This window comes from Eptatretus burgeri, chromosome 11 (assembly GCF_056783735.1).
Source record: "Eptatretus burgeri isolate ZD-2024b chromosome 11, Ebu_testis_v1, whole genome shotgun sequence".
Taxonomy (NCBI): Eukaryota; Metazoa; Chordata; class Myxini; order Myxiniformes; family Myxinidae; genus Eptatretus; species Eptatretus burgeri.
The window spans coordinates 89,887,606-89,905,416 of record NC_140971.1 but is presented as its reverse complement, the minus strand read 5'-3'; the positions used below and the strand labels follow the sequence as shown (position 1 = coordinate 89,905,416).

The following is a 17,811-nucleotide window of genomic DNA, read 5'->3' as shown; positions in this document are numbered from 1 at the left end:
ACAACAATATCGCAAGCACTCCACAAGTCTTGCAGGAAGGAACAGAGAAATGGCAAGAAGAAAGACATTACTCAAAAAATCCCAGCTCGAGCCTCTTTTGAGGTTCGGAGCTCCTTCGACATGGATTGGAGCTCCCAGCTTAACATGGTGAACATGCACCTCGAGCTGGCACCCTGGCCCCAATCAGGCACTGAGCGTAGTTTTTCTGTAGGATAGTCGCCAACTTTCTCCACTACCCACGAACTCCTAAACGAGCCACACTGAACATTCGGGACCCCTACCAAATCTCTGGATTGAACAAGAAACATCAAGCCTTCCCATTGAACCTTCCCATGACCCCTCCTCGTTGCTTCCGGTCTTGCCGTGGTCTGATGACGGGATGAGGACTGTGCTAATTCTGGACGCTCACCCGGGACGTTCCTGGTGAGATGCGGTGGAGAATATGGCGTCTGTAGTGGGATCGAGCGGCGCGCGGCGCCAAGATCAATGGCCGACGCCACGTGGTGCTCGAAATAGAGTGGCGAATTGTAGCGATGCAGAGGTCTGGGGGGTGCAGGAGTATTTTTCTCGTGTGCGAGAGGCGTTTGTGATGAAAGGGGGGAGACTTGGTGAGTGAGGTGAGGTGGAAGGTGCGATGGTGGTTGGGAATTGTCGTGCAGATTTGAATGGAAAATGGTGCGCAAATTCCCAAGGAAGGTCGTCTTGTGGGCAACGGAGAAGATCCGAGCCACAGGAGGCATCGCGGTGTTCCTATTAAACAATTGTTCATTTAATGGCATGTGTGAACGCATGCTTGTTGTGTGTTATCGTTAAAAGGAAAGGGTTGGAGTGGAGGTCAGAGTACGGATCAAAGAGATAATGATGAGACCTCACCACGAGTCACACACAATGCAATTCAGCCCATTTAGCCACTCGACATGAGGGAAGGACTAACTACACGAATACTCATGAAATAACTGCCTGGGGATCACTGTATGTTGGGTGCCATTGCCTTTGAGGCATACAGTTTTGCAGAAACGCAACAATTTCCAACACAGACTCAACTATTCTTGAGAAAAATAAATACGAAAGAAAGCATTCAAAATTCTCCAGATGCAGTATAATGATAATTAGTGAAGTAATCATCATGTTAGTAACCAAAATGCCACAACTTGGCTCTTTCCTGTCAAGGGAACTTATCTTGAAGATTATTAACGATCTCAACGTTCCCAACACACGAGTATATTAAGGAGAACAACGAGCCTTGGATTAATGAGGAGGTGCGGTGAAGACAACAGAGTTGGGTCAGCAACCAAACTCAGGTAAAGTGTTATGTTCATTAACTGGAACAAGTCTATATTCCACAAACTGTTGCATAATTTTTTTGAAGATAAAGAAAAGTAACAAAATGTATTCAAAGAACAATTTCATGTTTTAAAAATAATAAAGAACACTGGTTTTTAATACTTTCATATTATTATGAAACTTTCATATTTTAATACTTTTGTATTTCCTCAATAAAATAACATTTACATCAATTAAAAATAAATTAAAACAGGTTTATGAAAAGGATGCTGGTGCATACAATAGAGAATTTAACTATGACGATGAATCAAACTTACTCTCCCAGCTACACGCACAAGACCTGCTCTCATCGCCGTTGTGAGGGGATAGAGTGAGGGTAACTTAAACATATATATTTACACCTGTATACATATGTGGTCAATAAGTGAGAATTCTGGAATAAAGTGATTATCATCGGGAAGAAACATGATTTGAAATGATCTGAATCTGATATAAGCAAACACATTGGATCAATCTGTTGAAAGGAAAACAATTTGTTTTATCTAATGGGGTTTATGTTCAGTTCTCATTCTTTCAGAGACCCACACTGTGATTTGAGTCAAGTGAGGAACATTTCTGTGCCTGAAGTTTGAAACATACACAATTAATATTGTAATATCCATAAACTAAAAACAAGGGAAGGTCATTTCTGAAAAGAAATGGTTTCTGCTTAAAAAGACACAAATGCTGAAACATAATAAACATTTACAATTATTACCTCATCGCTTTATGTGTATAATGAAATATTACCTTTCTAATTAATCATATTTTTGAAGCATTTTCATGTTGAGATTAAACGTGTGTTCACCATCGCTTATCATCACTTTAATTAATAATTCCTCCGTTGTATACCTCAATCAATAGGATGTTTACCGAGAGTATAATATACAATTGAACAAAAAAATAAAACAAGGAGCTGATATGCCAGGTCCCTCTCCTTTTGGGTGGTACGCGGAATAGATCTGTGTCATGTGAAAGTGAAATGTTGAACAGCTTTTTAAATATTGCGAACACGAGCTGAGTTATTGAGGTGTTTGCCATTGCAACATTATTCAGCCAATTGGAGCCGTGATCGATTCAGGTCGAGATTACGTCATGAGGACTATAAACTGATAAACCGAGCAAAATCATGACCAGGTTCCTCCTGATGATTTCATCTTTGCTCTTTACTTATTCAGTTTCCTCCTGATGACTGCAATGTAGTATTTTGTCTTCAATTTGATTATGTTTGTGACATATCCTAATGCTGTGTCGACTATGCTTCCCCAATGATAAATGAGAATACAACGTAATAAGTAAATAAAAATAGAGCATTGGCACAAAATAATGCTTTTGTCTTATTTGACTGAATGTAATTATTATAATGATAATGATAATGACATTACATGCAATGATCACCATCACAATATGCAATAGCATTAATAAGACAGACACAATCAAGTCATGAGAATGACACACTCACCCATTAAAACAATGTGGAGACTAACATTTGCATCTCAGTGACCTAATCTGTGTTTAAATAAAGATCATAACAGGTGATGAGATGAGAATACAGGTAGATATCAAGAGCAGAATACAGAATATAATTTTTAAACACTTCAAATCACTTGCATATTCATGGTCACCACAATAATAACATTATAAACAAATAATACTGTGACTGCACTTCATCTCACATCATCACAAATATATAGTTTGTGTTCAATGTGTCCAACATTATCTCATGTAACCAAAAGAGTGAAATCATTTGAAGGAAGGTTTGTAATTTTTTGGTTCTCTTTGTATAAAAATGGATGGATTCACATTTGGATGGATCCTGTAGATTGTCGTCTGCGGCTTGAAAAACTGGTGTCGTGTAATGTGAAGACTTCAACATTGCAGTGGAAGAACTGCAGAAGTACCATAAACCAGGGATGCTTTCCCAAAAGTAACATACTCGACTTGACGCTGTCCCACCAGGGTTTGAATCTCAACCAAGTTATAAACAGTGTTTCACAGGGAGGTTGATTCATCAATGTATGTGTCGCCTCACGAATGGATGTCAAACAGGTATCCCATCTGCCTGCATCAGTTGAACGTTAAAGATCCCAGATGATGTCTCCATGAAGAATAAGCGAGCCATTGCTGGTTACCATGGCCAAGTTCCAAATTCCTTCCCGAGCTACTGCAGTGAATGCAAGGACACACCATCCAGCACAACCTTTGCCAAAACATGCTTCCACAACACCGACATTCTGCAACTGAGTTTGGTATATCAGAATCAGAGGATATAGTTTTGTGCCAATGTTTCCCCTTTGGGCCAAAGTAACCCCGGTATTATGTTCGCTTGACAGATTAGTTATAGAATTACAGTTCAGTCGAACGATGTTCTTTCATTTCGTACTATTTAAAATCTGATGATTATTTGTAACTCAGAAGTGCAGAAACTGTTTTGCAAAAATAAAGTAATGAAAAACAAAAAGCATTAATTATTTAACATCAACTTCGAATGATTTATCTTTCCAGATTGAACAACATCGACATCAGGGCACTCGTTTTGAATTACATCCACAAAAACTAACCTGAAGTAGAAAAATGAAAATACTTCAACAGGATTTCATTGAAACACAATGAATCAAACTGCTCCGTACATGGGCCCCATATTCATCACCCTGGACGCCTCTTCGTTCCCCCATGACGGACCCTGGAAGGTGATCAGCTACTCCTTGGTACCTTTGGCTCTGTTTGCGGTGATGCTGAACCTCATGGTACTCGGAGCCTGTGTGATGAGACGTTTTGATAAACCCATGGTGTTTTACATCGCACTTTGTGTTATCACAGATGCACTTTGAGCTTTTATATCCATACCTACATTTGTACGTGGACTCTTGGCTGTGAAAAGACGTATTTACTTTACAGAATGTCTCATTCAGTTGTACTCCATTGATTGTGTTGGTTGTTCTCAATTCTTAATTCCATGGTTAATGGACATCGACCGGTACTGGGCCATTCTACGGCCGTATTCATATGCAGTTTGGACAGCCAAGAGAAAGGGAATGATGTTTCTAGCCTTTGGTGTCATAAGTACAACGATAATAATTCTAATGTCTTTTCCCATTTTTGCATCACATTTATATTTTTGCAAAAAAGAATTGACAATTTTGGAAGGATTTTGCCAGATGGGATTTCTCTTTAAAATATCTTGTGGAGGAAAAACCGTAACAAACACAATTATTCTCATTGTCATATATTTTGTTTATACATTATCAACCACAACAATCATTTTCACCTCTTGGAAAATCATCCACGTGTGTAGAAAATCCAGTTCAAGTACATTCAGTAACAAGGCCCTGCACACGTGCTGCACACAGATCATCGTGTTTGTTATTAAGTTGGGTTCTCGAATGGCATTTGTGGTATCGGTGAGATTAGGAGATCATAGCATTTCATTCAGATTAATCCTCTACATTATCTGTATGTTTGCGTCTCCCATTGCTGATCCCCTCATATACGGCTTGAGGACAAAAGAAATCCGAGTGCCCTTAAATCGACTTTATCAACGATGGAAGAAACAGGATTTATTTATTTGATATTGTCAAAAAACACATGTGACGTGATTATATACTAACACAATGATAAATGAACAGGAAATAAAGATTATATGGAAATGTAAGAAAAATTAAATGCCCAGGATGGAAATTTAACCCAGGTCCTCTGGAATACAGCATCAGTGCTCTGCAATCTCAGCTCTCTGGGTGATCCACCAGCTGAACCCACAATTCTCACACATATCAATGCCACACTCTTTCCCCTGCTGCTTGCAACGCACTCGCTGCCAACCACAGCAGCAGCAAGGGCCTGTCCTCGCTGACAACATCTTGATAAATACTTCCACTATGGTTAAAGCCATGCCATAAAAATGTTTATAATGAAAGCAGAATAAAGGATTGTGCATGGTCATGCTATGTTCACAAAATGATTGAAAAACTTTGAATCCAACGTTTCAAGTTCACTCAAACATAAAGCAGGTGTATTTCCCTCGAGGAATTGTGATGATGAATTGAATTCTGAGAGAAGATTGTGGTGAAAAGCCAATAATTCAATCAAAAAAGGAAAACTCTCAAGCCGATGTTGTTGAGAAGTGGTGTCGACACCACATTGGGGTTTATAATCTTGAAAAACATCCAATCGATTTTGAAATATACATATATATATATATATATATATATACATATATATATATATATATATATATACATATATATATATATATAATTCAAACAATTATTGAAATATAACATCTCAACTATTATTTTTAAAATAACAACAACACAAGGTAAATTTCCCACCACAGTGACATGTCAATTAGTTAAGTCATTCTCATTTTATCAACTAAAAGTTCCACAATTTGACTGTTTCTGATCAAAATAATTTATCTTACCCTTTCTTAATGATCTTCATATTCCGAACAAATGAGAACAAAAAGTACACCAATGAGCGTTGAATGGTTTTGGTGGTGAGTTACAGACAACAGGGCGGCTTCACTTCGGACAGTAACCAATCTGAGGTTAAGTATGTGAATGAACTGAATCAGTTCATACCTGCTGATGTGTCTATTCCATGTTCTTTTGATCGTTTGTGCCATTTTCATGCTCACGTGTCCCGTTCCCATTTTAATACATAGTAGGCGTGCTTTCATGTCGCTTTGCTGATGGTTTAATCAAGACAACATATTGTACTTTCCAAACATATTGCATGTCTATCTGTGACTTTCAAAGAAGATGTAAAATGAAATAAAACGCATGAAAAAAGGATCTTTTATTACACGTAGTTGTTGTTTTTGCTGCTCTCGTAGTGGCTGTGGGTGCTGTTGTTTGTGTGCTCGTTTCATGTATTTTTACATATTTTTCTCCAGCTTTCTGTCTGGGTAACATATATTGGGGGGGAGGGGGTTGGGAGAGTGAAGGTGGAGGGGAGACCCAATTCTCGCGATGTAAATGTGTATTGTACAGTGCCCCGGTGATAGCCGGTGTTACAAATCATCCTTCAACATAAAGAAAGTTTAAACAACATTGCGATGAGGTTGAAATCGTAATAAGAATATTTCGAAGTTTTCAAAATATTTCATTTCACTCAATTTGAATACAGGTTTAACCCAAACCAAACAACAGCGGTGTACCATTCTAACAGTCTTTGGTATGAATGAGTCGGTGTTCACAAAAACCTCCCAGACTCAGAGCAGACTCTCTGTCCATTACTCCACAGAAGCCTTGGAACTTTAATTTACTGAATTTTTCTTGAAAATGGACATTTTCAAGAAGCAATTCAGGTCAGGTCAGGTATGGGAGCATGTGCCAGAACAGCGCGTCGCTTCGTCCACTTTCCACCGGTATTCCAGGGGCCTCCGTCTGGCCATCCCCCAGGCAGATGCCAGGCCCACCCCCATCTCCTTGAGATGATGGTCAACCGGCTGCAACCACGAGGCACGTGGTCGGCCCACTGGCCTCCTCCACTCATGAGACTCCCTCGCTGAGAGAATCTGGTGAGCAGGGTCAGCGTCAGGAAAACGAGCCACATATCCATGCAGCCGCAACTGACGCTCCCGGACCATGCAGGTAACAAATCTCATCCGAGTCTCTCTCAGCAACCGCTCCTTGGACACAAAATCCGACCAGCAATAACCAAGGATTCTCCGAAGAGACCTGGTACCAAAAGAATTAAGTCTCGGTCTCAGATCCTTGGTCAGAGTCCAAGTCTCGCATCCATAGAGCAAGACTGGAAGTACCAAGGACCTGAAGACTGGGACTTTCGTCCTCCCCCACAGGTACCGGCAGCGCCACATCCCATGATCCAGTGAATCCATGACTCCCCAGGCCCGACCCAGACGTCTATTGACCTCTGACTCAGAGCCAGCAGAGACATAAATATCACTGCCAAGGGAAGTGAATCTCTCCACGACCTCAACATCCTCACCACAAACAGACACAGACGGTACAGCAGCATCCAAGATGTCACTGAAAGCCTGGATCTTAGTTTTGACCCAAGAAACCCGTATCCCAGCGGCTCCAACTTTTCATTCAGCACCTCGAGGGCCCCCAAAAGGATATCTTAAGTCTCCGCAAAGATGACTGCATCATCTGCAAAATCAAGGTCCGAGATCTTGACATTCCCAAACGATGCACCGCAGCTTGATCTCTCTGACATCCTCCCAAAAATCCAGTCCATACAAGTGCTGAAAAGTGTGGGGGCAAGTACACACTCCTGACGAACTCCATTAACAACAGGAAATAAGTCAGAGATGGTACCACCACACTTCACAGCACTCTCAGTACCAGAGTAAAGTTCAGACATCAGATCGATCAGTTTTGGTGGCACCCCACGAAGACCAAGAATCCTCCAGAGGACATCCCGATTCACTGAATCGAATGCTTTTCAGAGATCAACATAGGCGGCAAGCAGCCCTGCCGAAACTCTCGTCTGCGTTCGGTGAGGACACGAAGAGCAAGGATACGGTCAATCGTTGACCTCTTTGGTGTAAGGCCTGACTGCTCTGGACCCTGGTGCTCAAGCAGATGGTGGCGAACCCTATCAAGAATTATCTGAGCAAAGGCCTTGCCCGGCACTGAGAGCAGCGTCACCCCTCGGTAGTTGTTGCAGTTTTGGCGATCACCCTTCCCTTTCCAGAGAGGAACAACAAGGCTCCTCTTCCAGTCAGTTGGGATGATGCCTGTGTTCCAGGCAGAGCACAAAACTGCATGCAACGACACGAGTGCAGCATTTCCACCAGCCTTGAGAAGTTCAGCATGGATGCCACAGATCCCTGGAGCTTTGCCCCGTTTCAACCGGTTCACCGCAGCCTGTGTTTCCACAAGCGAAGGTGGACCACAGTTGATTCGAGGGTCAGCAACAGGGATTGTAACACCCTTGACGTCCAACTTGACAGCTGGGGGATCAGTCTGGTACAACCGCTCAAAGTAACTAGCACAGCGGGCCTTCACTTCAGACTCCTCTGTCAAGAGCCTACCACTCTCTGCTCTAACTGCAGTGCTCCGAGGGATGGGCTTGGATGAACACAATGCGCGAATTCCCCTGTAAGTGGGACGAGAATCACCTGTCCACAGGTGATGCTCTACCCCCTCAGAGATTCCTCGCACAAAGGCCTCCTTGTCCACCCTCAGTGCACGTACAGTTTTACGCCTCAGCTCCCTGAACAGCTCAGCTCTGCCATTCAGCCTGGCCCTGCGACTCTGGTCAATGGTTTTTTTTTGTTTTTTTTTAATCATGGGATCCTGCTGTTGTACCATTGGAACTTCTTCATTAAAGGGTGAGGTCGATTGCTTCTTCTTCATTCCTGAAATACAGACTGTTCTCTGATTAAACTGTTAGTAAATTGATTATTTCCTTTCCAATGGTACCATTTTCAACTCACCTGAAACGTAGCTAAGGAAAGTTCATGGGATGGAATGTCGTACATCAGTCCGTCCGTCCATCCACAAAAACTTGCAACTTCTTCTCTGAAACCACAAACACATGATTTTGATGAAACGACCACAACCTTCATCATCCGTGATGGACCAAAATTGTTCACTGCATTAAAAATCCAGTTATTTACTTACTTCTCCGTGAAATATTTTGTGGGTTATCGACACCTACCAGTGGTTTCCTGGTTTTCTTATCGAGCCGCGACCAGGTGAGCACCCAGGGGTGTTGTCCCCATTTTTACCCTCGCCAGAGGAGAGGGTATTGCATTTGGCTGGCTGTCCCTCTGTCCGCACAGAACGTGAGTGTTTTTTTTTTTCCATCCGCTTTTCGGATTGACACGACATTTTCACCAAGAACAGCGACGACTCACGAAGAATGTTTTAATGATAATTATGATGTGATAGATCACGTGGTGTGGCAGCCATGTTGAAAAAAGGAAAAACTTTGCACATCTGCATCTCTGAAATCACACCATGGAAAAAATTGACACTTCGCATGTGGCAAGGACTCCACATGTGGAAAAAGTGTAATTTTTTAATGATGTCATCGGTGCCTTCGTAATGACGTCATAATTGCATGCAGAGAACGCCACATCCAATCAGTATGAAAATTTTTGCAGTCATCTTTGGATAAATAGGAACACGGAAAAGAAATTGATGACATCATCGGTCACGTGGTTCGGCAGTCATATTGTTTCCTTTTTATATTAAACCTTCAAAAATTTTCTCTGAAATGGCTCCACAAATTGAGGTGAAGCTTTGCAGGAATGACCACCTATCCTTGAGACACAAAACATTCACACCTGTGATGTCATATGTCACATGGTTTGGGAGCCATATTGAAGTCCCCAAAAACTGATAAATATCTTCTTCCCCAGAACGGCTGGACAGATTGAGGGGAACTTCACCCACATGTTCCCCAAAACTTGGGGATACCACAGTGTACATGAATAATTAATGTCACATGGTCTGGCAGCCATATTGGATTGAACGTAAATCTTAACAAAAAATAACCTTTCTGGAAACGCTTCATAGATCAACCTGAAACTTCACAGTTATTGTGCAGTAATCATGGGGATTATGTCTTCAAAATCAAACAGATCGGACACATTAACCGGCTGCCAAAATTAATCATAATTGGTGATGGATATGAGAAATGTGTTGGTCCCCATGGGTCAGGAACTATGAACCAGAATAGCATGAAGTTCCTTGACCTTGCAAGAAGTCATGGACTTTGGGTGGCTGGTTCATGGCTTCAGCGCCCAGCGTCCACAAGCTCATCGATGGACTTGGTATTCCAACGCTGGCGGTGTGGCAAAGGCGATTGACCATATCCTCGTTGACGGTCGCTGGAGAATGATGCAGAATGGCAGGGTCTACCGGAGTGCACAGTTCCTCAATACTGACCAGCGGCTTGTTGTAGCAACTCTAAAGCTGCACCTTAAATCCTGGAGAATGGTACCATCCCAGCCAAGGCTGGATGTTGGCAAGCTCAAGGATAAGAGAGTAGCTGAGGAGTTTGCGAACAAGCTGAGTGGACATTTGGGGTGTCTGGGTGCTTTGGTGGGGGGGCTCCTGAAGAGTTGTGGAGTGCCTTCAAGACGACCGTCCTTGATGTTGCCGGTGGATGTCTTGGAACTCACCGCAGGGCAATAAAGAATTTTGTCTCTGAAGGGACACTGGATACCATTGACCAGAGTCGCATAGCTGAGCTGTTCAGGGAGCTGAGGTGTAAAACCGTTGGTTCACTAAGGGTGGACAAGGAGGCCCATGTGTGAGGAATCTGTGATGGGGCAGAGCATCACCTGTGTACAGGTGATTCTCGTCCCGCTTACAGGGGAATTCGCGCATTGCGTTCATCCAAGCCCATCCCTCGGAGCACTGCAGTTAGAGCAGAGAGTGGTAGGCTCTTGACAGAGGAGTCTGGAGTGAAGGCCCGCTGGGCCGGTTACTTTGAGCGGTTGTACCAGGCTGATCCCCCAACTGTCGAGTTGGTCATCAAGGATGTTACAATCACTGTTGCTGACCCTCCAATCAACTGTGGTCCACCTTCGCTTGTAGAAACACAGGCTGCGGTGAACCTGTTGAAACGAGGTAAAGCTCCAGGGATCTGTGGCATCCATGCTGAACTTCTCAAGGCTGGTGGAAATGCTGCACTCGTGACGTTGGATGCAGTTTTGTGCTCTGCCTGGAACACAGGCATCATCACAATTGATTGGAAGAGGGGCCTTGTTGTCCCTCGCTGGAAAGGGAAGGGTGACCGCCAAGACTGCAACAACTACCGAAAGGTGAGGCTGCTCTCAGTGCCAGGAAAGGTCTTTGCTCAGATAATTATTGATAGGGTTCGCCACCATCTGCTTGAGCATCAGCGTCCAGAGCAGTCAGGCTTTACACCAAAGAGGTCAACGATTGACCGTATCGTTGCTCTTCGGGTCCTCACCGAACGCAGGCGAGAGTTTCGGCAGGGGTGCTTGCAGCCTCTCTTGATCTCTGTAAAGCGTTCGATTCAGTGAATCGGGATGCCCTCTGGAGGATTCTTGGTCTTCGCGGGGTGCCACCAAAACTGATCGATCTCATGTCTGAACTCTACTCTGGTACTGAGAGTGCTGTGAAGTGTGGTGGTACCATCTCTGACGTATTTCCAGTTGTTACTGGAGTTCATCAGGGGTGTGGACTGGCCCCCACACTTTTCAGCCCTTGTATGGACAGGATTTTAGGGAGAATGTCGGAAAGATCAAGCTGTGCGGTGCTTCGTTTGGAAATGTCAAGATCTCAGACCTTGATTTCGCAGATGATGCTGTCATCTTTGGGGAGACTTTACATATTGTTGCGAATTCGCGCCCGCCGGCGTGCGATTGGCCGTTCGACTCGAATGGTGACCGCCTCGCCCACCGGAACGGACAATTCAGTCGTGACCCTCTCGGAACCACGCCCGGAGCGAGTCACGGGGGGGGTTTAACCCCACCACGATCGTGCCAATTGCCCACCTGCGCAGGATAGGGTTGCTCGCCAAATCCGATCTACCTTAGTACCTGTGCGAGTGGTCGACCGGGCGATCGTACCAGGCCACAGGCCGACTCCGGACACGAACCGCTTTAGCGGTCCGTTCCGTGCTTCAATGATAACCGAGCGGTGTTATCGTCGGCCTTGACGGTTCCAATTAATTACCGAGATGTTGAACCCACGATGAACCCCTGATGTGATGCAAGGTGGAGAGTCAAACAAAGGAAAGGACGCAGCGAAACGGGGAACAAGTTCACACAAGCACGTTTATTCACACACACACACACACACACACACACACACACACGCACACACACACACACACACACACACACACACACACACACACACACACACACACACACACACACAGACAAGCACGTATCCACAGCAAAAGAAAAATGCACATAAAAAGCAACGAAAGAGTTAAAACCGAATACGCGTACACACGGCAACACTTAAACAGTTCTACTTGACGGACGGCGCCAACACACATTTACACAAAGCAAAGGAAAAAGAAAGGAAGTCGCGACTTCCCTTTTTGTGTCTGGTGAGTCCCTATCACACGACCGTTAGCGTGGTCACACCTGGCCCCGACCTCTCTCGCGGCCGGCGAACCCTCTCCGGCACTCCCCGTCTGGACACGCAGGTCCACCTCACAACTGGCGCTGCCGCGTCTCCCGTCCGTGTCTTCTTGACAGGGCCGCTCGCCAAGCCGCGGGCGCAGGACCTCTTCCCTCGACCAGACAAGCAGACCGGAAGACTCGAAAACCAGACTCTCGAACCAACTCGACCAACCCTCGACCAACCGAAGACAAACTCTCGACCAACCCTCGACCAACTCTCGACCAACCCTCGACCAACCCTCGACCAACTCTCGACCAGGTCCGTCCTGTCCGCCTTTTGTAGCGTGGGGCTCCGCCCTTCGCTCCGCCCCGTTTTCGGCCGCGCCTCCCTTCAAGCTTCTTGGAGAAGCCTCTCGAAGGGGGGCGTGCCCTCTCGCTCTCTCTCCACCCCGCCCCGTGCGGGGACCGGGAGAGTCATTTTTTGGCTATGGGCCAGAAAATTATTCCCCCAAAAAGAGGCCCCCACCTTTTCTCACCTTTGACCCCCGTCTCGGATCACACCTCCCCCACACCGAGCGTGGAGAACTCAAACGTAAGAAACAGGCAGGAAAAGCCCACCGAGCATCGTTGTAGGTTTTTGTTTGTTCCTCCGTGGATATCGTAACCGCACGGGGCCTGTTGAATGGTGAGTGGTGAAGATGTGGAAGCGTAGATGGTGGAGGTCAGGTCAGGTCAGGTATGGGAGCATGTGCCAAAACAGCGCGTCGCTGCGTCCACTTTCCGCCGGTACTCCAGGGGCCTCCGTCTGGTCATCCCCCAGGCAGATGCCAGGCCCATCCCCATCTCCTTGAGATGATGGTCAACCTGCTGCAACCACGAGGAACGTGGTCGGCCCACTGGCCTCCTCCACTCATGAGACTCCCTTGCTGAGAGAATCTGGTGAGAATGATCAGCGTCAGGAAAACGAGACACATGTCCATACAGCTGCAACTGACGCTCACGGACTATGCAGGCAACAAATCTCATCCGAGTCTCTCTCAGCAACCGCTCGGACACAAAATCTGACCAGCGATAGCCAAGGATTCTCCGAAGAGACCTGGTACCAAAGGAATTAAGTATCCATCTCAAATCCTTAGTCAGAGTCCAAGTCTCGCATCCATAGAGCAAGACTGGAAGTACCAAGGACCTGAAGACTTGGACTTTCGTCCTCCCACACAGGTTCCGGCAGCGCCACACCCCATGATCCAGTGAATCCATGACTCCCCAGGCCCGACCCAGACGTCTATTGACCTCTGACTCGCAGCCAGCAGAGACATGAATATCACTGCCAAGGTAAGTGAATCTCTCTACGACCTCAACATCCTCACCACAAACAGACACAGACAGGACAGCAGCATCCAAGATGTCACCGAAAGCCTGGATCCTAATTTTGACCCAAGAAACCCGTAATCCCAGGGGCTACGACTCCTCATCAGCACCTCGAGGGCCCCTAAAAGGATATCTAAAGTCTCCGCAAAGATGACTGCATCATCTGCAAAATCAAGGTCCGAGATCTTGACATTCCCCCAAACGATGCACCGCAGCTTGATCTCTCCAACATCCTCCCTAAAATCCAGTCCATACAAGTGCTGAAAAGTGTGGGGGCCAGTACACACCCCTGACGAACTCCAGTAACAACTGTAAATAAGTCAGAGATGGTACCACCACACTTCACAGCACTCTCAGTACCAGAGTAGAGTTCAGACATCAGATCGATCAGTTTTGGTGGCACCCCACGAAGACCAAGAATCCTTCAGAGGACATCCCCATTCACTGAATCGAATGCTTTACAGAGATCAACATAGGCTGCAAGCAGCCCCTGCCGAAACTCTCGTCTGCGTTCGGTGAGGACACGAAGAGCAAGGATACGGTCAATCGTTGACCTCTTTGGTGTAAAGTGTGACTGCTCTGGACGCTGGTGCTCAAGCAGATGGTGGCGAACCTGATCAATAATTATCCGAGCAAAGACCTTGCCCGGCACTGAGAGCAGCATCACCCCTCGATAGTTGTTGCAGTCTTGGCGATCACCCTTCCCTTTCCAGAGAAGAACAACAAGGCCCCTCTTCCAATCAGTTGGGATGATGCCTGTGTTCCCGACAGAGCACAAAACTGCATGCAACGACACGAGTGCAGCATTTCCACCAGCCTGGAGAAGTTCAGCATGGATGCCACAGATCCCAGGAGCTTTGCCCCGTTTCAAATTGTTCACCGCAGCCCGTGTTTCCACAATCGAAGGTGGACCACAGTTGATTCGAGGGTCAGCAACAGGGATTGTAACACCCTTGACCTCCAACTCGACAGCTGGTGGATCAGCCTGGTACAACCGCTCAAAGTAACCGGCCCAGCGGGCCTTCACTTCAGACTCCTCTGTCAAGAGCCTACCACTCTCTGCTCTAACTGTAGTGCTCCGAGGGATGGGCTTGGATGAACGCAATGCGCGAATTCCCCTGTAAGCGGGACGAGAATCACCTGTCCACAGGTGATGCTATACCCCCTCACAGATTCCTCGCACATCGGCCTCCTTGTCCACCCTCAGTGCATGTACAGTTTTACGCCTCAGCTCCCTGAACAGCTCAGCTCTGCCATTCAGCCTGGCCCTGCGACTCTGGTCAATGGTATCCAGTGTCCCTTGAGAGACAAAATTCTTCTTTGCCCTGCGGTGAGTTCCAAGACATCCACCGGCAACATCAAGGACGGTGGTCTTGAAGGCACTCCACAACTCTTCAGGACCCCCCAAAGCACCCAGACCCCCCAAGTGTCCACTCAGCCTGTTCACAAACTCCTTAGCTACTCTCTCATCCCTGAACTTGCCAACATCCAGCCTAGGCTGGGATGGTAACATTCTCCAGGATTTAAGGTGCAGCTTTAGAGTTGCTACAACAAGCCTGTGATCAGTATTGAGGAACTGAGCACTCCGGGAGACCCTGCAGTTCTGGATCATCCTCCAGCGACCGTCAATGAGGACATGGTCAATCTCCTTTGCCGCACCGCCAGCGTTGGAATACCAAGTCCAGCGATGAGCTTGTGGGTGCTGAAACCATGAACCAGCTACCCCAAGTCCATGACTTCTTGCAAAGTCAAGGAACTTAGTGCTATTCTGGTTCATAGTTCCTGACCCATGGGGACCAACACACATCTCATAAATATCCCTTTCAGTTACAGTCGATGCAATGAAATCCCCCAAGACGAGAAGTGTATCTCGTCTGGGGCACTGATCAACCACAGACTCGAGTGTGGCGTAGAATGCATCCTTCACGGTGAGATCACTGGCCTCAGTCGGAGCATAAACGGAGACCAGGGAAATGACACCGAAGGAGTGCCAAATCCTTCATCTCATAATCCGCTCGTTGACCGGTGTTACCTCAATTATCATTGGGGTCAGCCTATTGGACACAGCTACAGCAACTCCTTGGGTATGGTAACCATCAGAGCGACCAGACCAATAGTAGGTGAAACCACCCACCATTATCTCGCCGCAATCCGGTCTCCGAACCTCAGAGAGAGCTGCAATCCCGATGTCCAAACGCTTGAGCTCAGATGATAACAGAGACAGGTGATCATCCTCTCTGAGGGATGGGACATTCCAGGCACCCACCCGAAGGGACCGCCTCAGGTTAACCCAAGGAGACCGCCGTCTGGTGGACGACACCTCAGCACCACTCTGACACACTCTCCCGCAATCTGACCCAGGGATGTTACCCCGTGGTTTCCCTCCTATCATCAAAGATTGCGGGTCCCGAAGGCTTTGCCCCAATCCCGTCATCCGGGGCCCTGCCCTGCGAAGGGAAGCTGCACAGGAGGTACTCCCACAGAGTGGGTTTTCAGATTTTTTTGCGTTTTTGTGTTTTGCGGAATGAAGGGTTTTACGGTGGCTGGAGTGCAAATCCTGCCACCAACCTCCTAATAAAAAAAAGTAACCCAACTGCAGGAGGACATCTGTAGACACAGTTGGGCACTAGATATGGATGGCTGTTGGCTCACAAGGAGCTCCTCCGCCCTTTGACAGGTTTTGTTTTTAATCCTGCTGGGTGCCCATATCCAAACACCCTCCTCACCAGAAAACCTGGTGGGGGAGACGGTTTAGTCGCCGACAACCCGACCATGGAACAGGTTAGTACAGGTTTACATGGTACCTGTAGCAGGTCACAGATCTAACCTGACCTGACATAGATATCGTAACCGCATAGGACCTGTTGAATGACGAGTGGCAAAGATGTGGTAGCGTAGATGGTGGAGGTCAGGTCAGGTCAGGTATGGGAGCATGTGCCAGAACAGCTCACAAGGAGCTCCTCCGCAGATATCGTAACCGCACGGGGCCTGTTGAATGGAGAGTGGTGAAGATGTGGTAGCATAGATGGTGGAGGTGGCGTGGTTGTAGTGTGGTTGGCGCTGTGGTGGGGATGGCGTGGTTGTTGAGATGCTGTTTGTTTGAAATAAAAGATGGAGAAAGAAAAACGACTAACTCAAAGCGTCGCAGCCCGGATGGATCACATAAATTCCCTCCATACAACGGGTTTGGGCTAACGACACATGTACTTAAGAGATATCTCACCTGAGGGCCCTTTATGGTGTGATGCGAATTTCCACAGCCGTAACAATATCCTTTTGGGGGCCCTCGAGGTGCTGAATGAGGAGTCGGAGCCGCTCGGATTACGGGTTTCTTGGGTCAAAACTAAGATTCATGCTTTCAATGACATCTTGGCTGCTGCTGTCATGTCTGTGCCTGTATGTGGTGAGCATTTTGAAGTCATGCAGAGATTCATTTACCTTAAGGCCCAGTAACACCTTGACGTTTTAGCCAGCAATGGCAACGTATTAAAATGTATGTCAAATGCTGGCTTACGTTGAACTTTTGATGCTTTTTTAAAAAAGTTTCGGACGTATTCATAACGAGTTGGTCGTATGCATAACATATTAGTAACGGATGCAGAACGTTTCGTTGTGTTATAGCCAACTTTTCCAACGAATGCTGAGCCTGTTGTCGGCCTTCCCAACCTATGCCCAACGATAGTCTAACTGATGCATGGCGCGCTGCACGCATCGCCGACATTGACGTGACGTAGCTTATTAAAAGGCTGCCGCACAACGATTCAAATCATAACTGCCGCAGAAATGGAAGTGTCAACATCGCAGTCACACCTTGGCGATCTTGCCAGCGTATGCCGACCTCTGAAAAATGCGTCTAAAACGCTGGCGCACGTCGAATACGGTATGGGTAAGTTTGGTATGCATGAATAAAACGCTAAAGTACGCTATCATACGTCATATTAAGTGGAGTACGTCTTGTAATTATAAACGTGTTAAATATTTTACGACGTACTTGCCGTATGACACACGTTCCGCATGCGATGGGAATAAGTTGTACGCACGATATGCAAACGTTGGCACACGTCGACAAAAGTTACTTGTGAGGTACTCAT

General features: G+C 46.3%; 1 long non-coding RNA gene across 3 annotated transcripts in view; it reads right to left on the bottom strand.

The window, feature by feature from the left end:
• The window catches only part of LOC147017598 (uncharacterized), a 30,880-nt gene extending 17,739 nt beyond the window's left edge, over positions 1-13,141 (bottom strand). The window contains exons 1-4 of one of the 3 annotated variants that reach the window (XR_015049562.1): positions 12,374-13,141; positions 8,732-8,816; positions 4,592-4,663; positions 1,151-4,081 (exon numbers count right to left, since the gene is read on the bottom strand). This is a non-coding gene — a long non-coding RNA (uncharacterized LOC147017598). Of the gene's footprint in view, positions 1-1,150; positions 4,664-8,731; positions 8,817-12,373 lie in introns of those variants that run through there. The other 2 variants (XR_015049563.1, XR_015049561.1) reach the window with 2 other exon arrangements.
• Between the last annotated feature and the right edge of the window lie 4,670 nt (positions 13,142-17,811).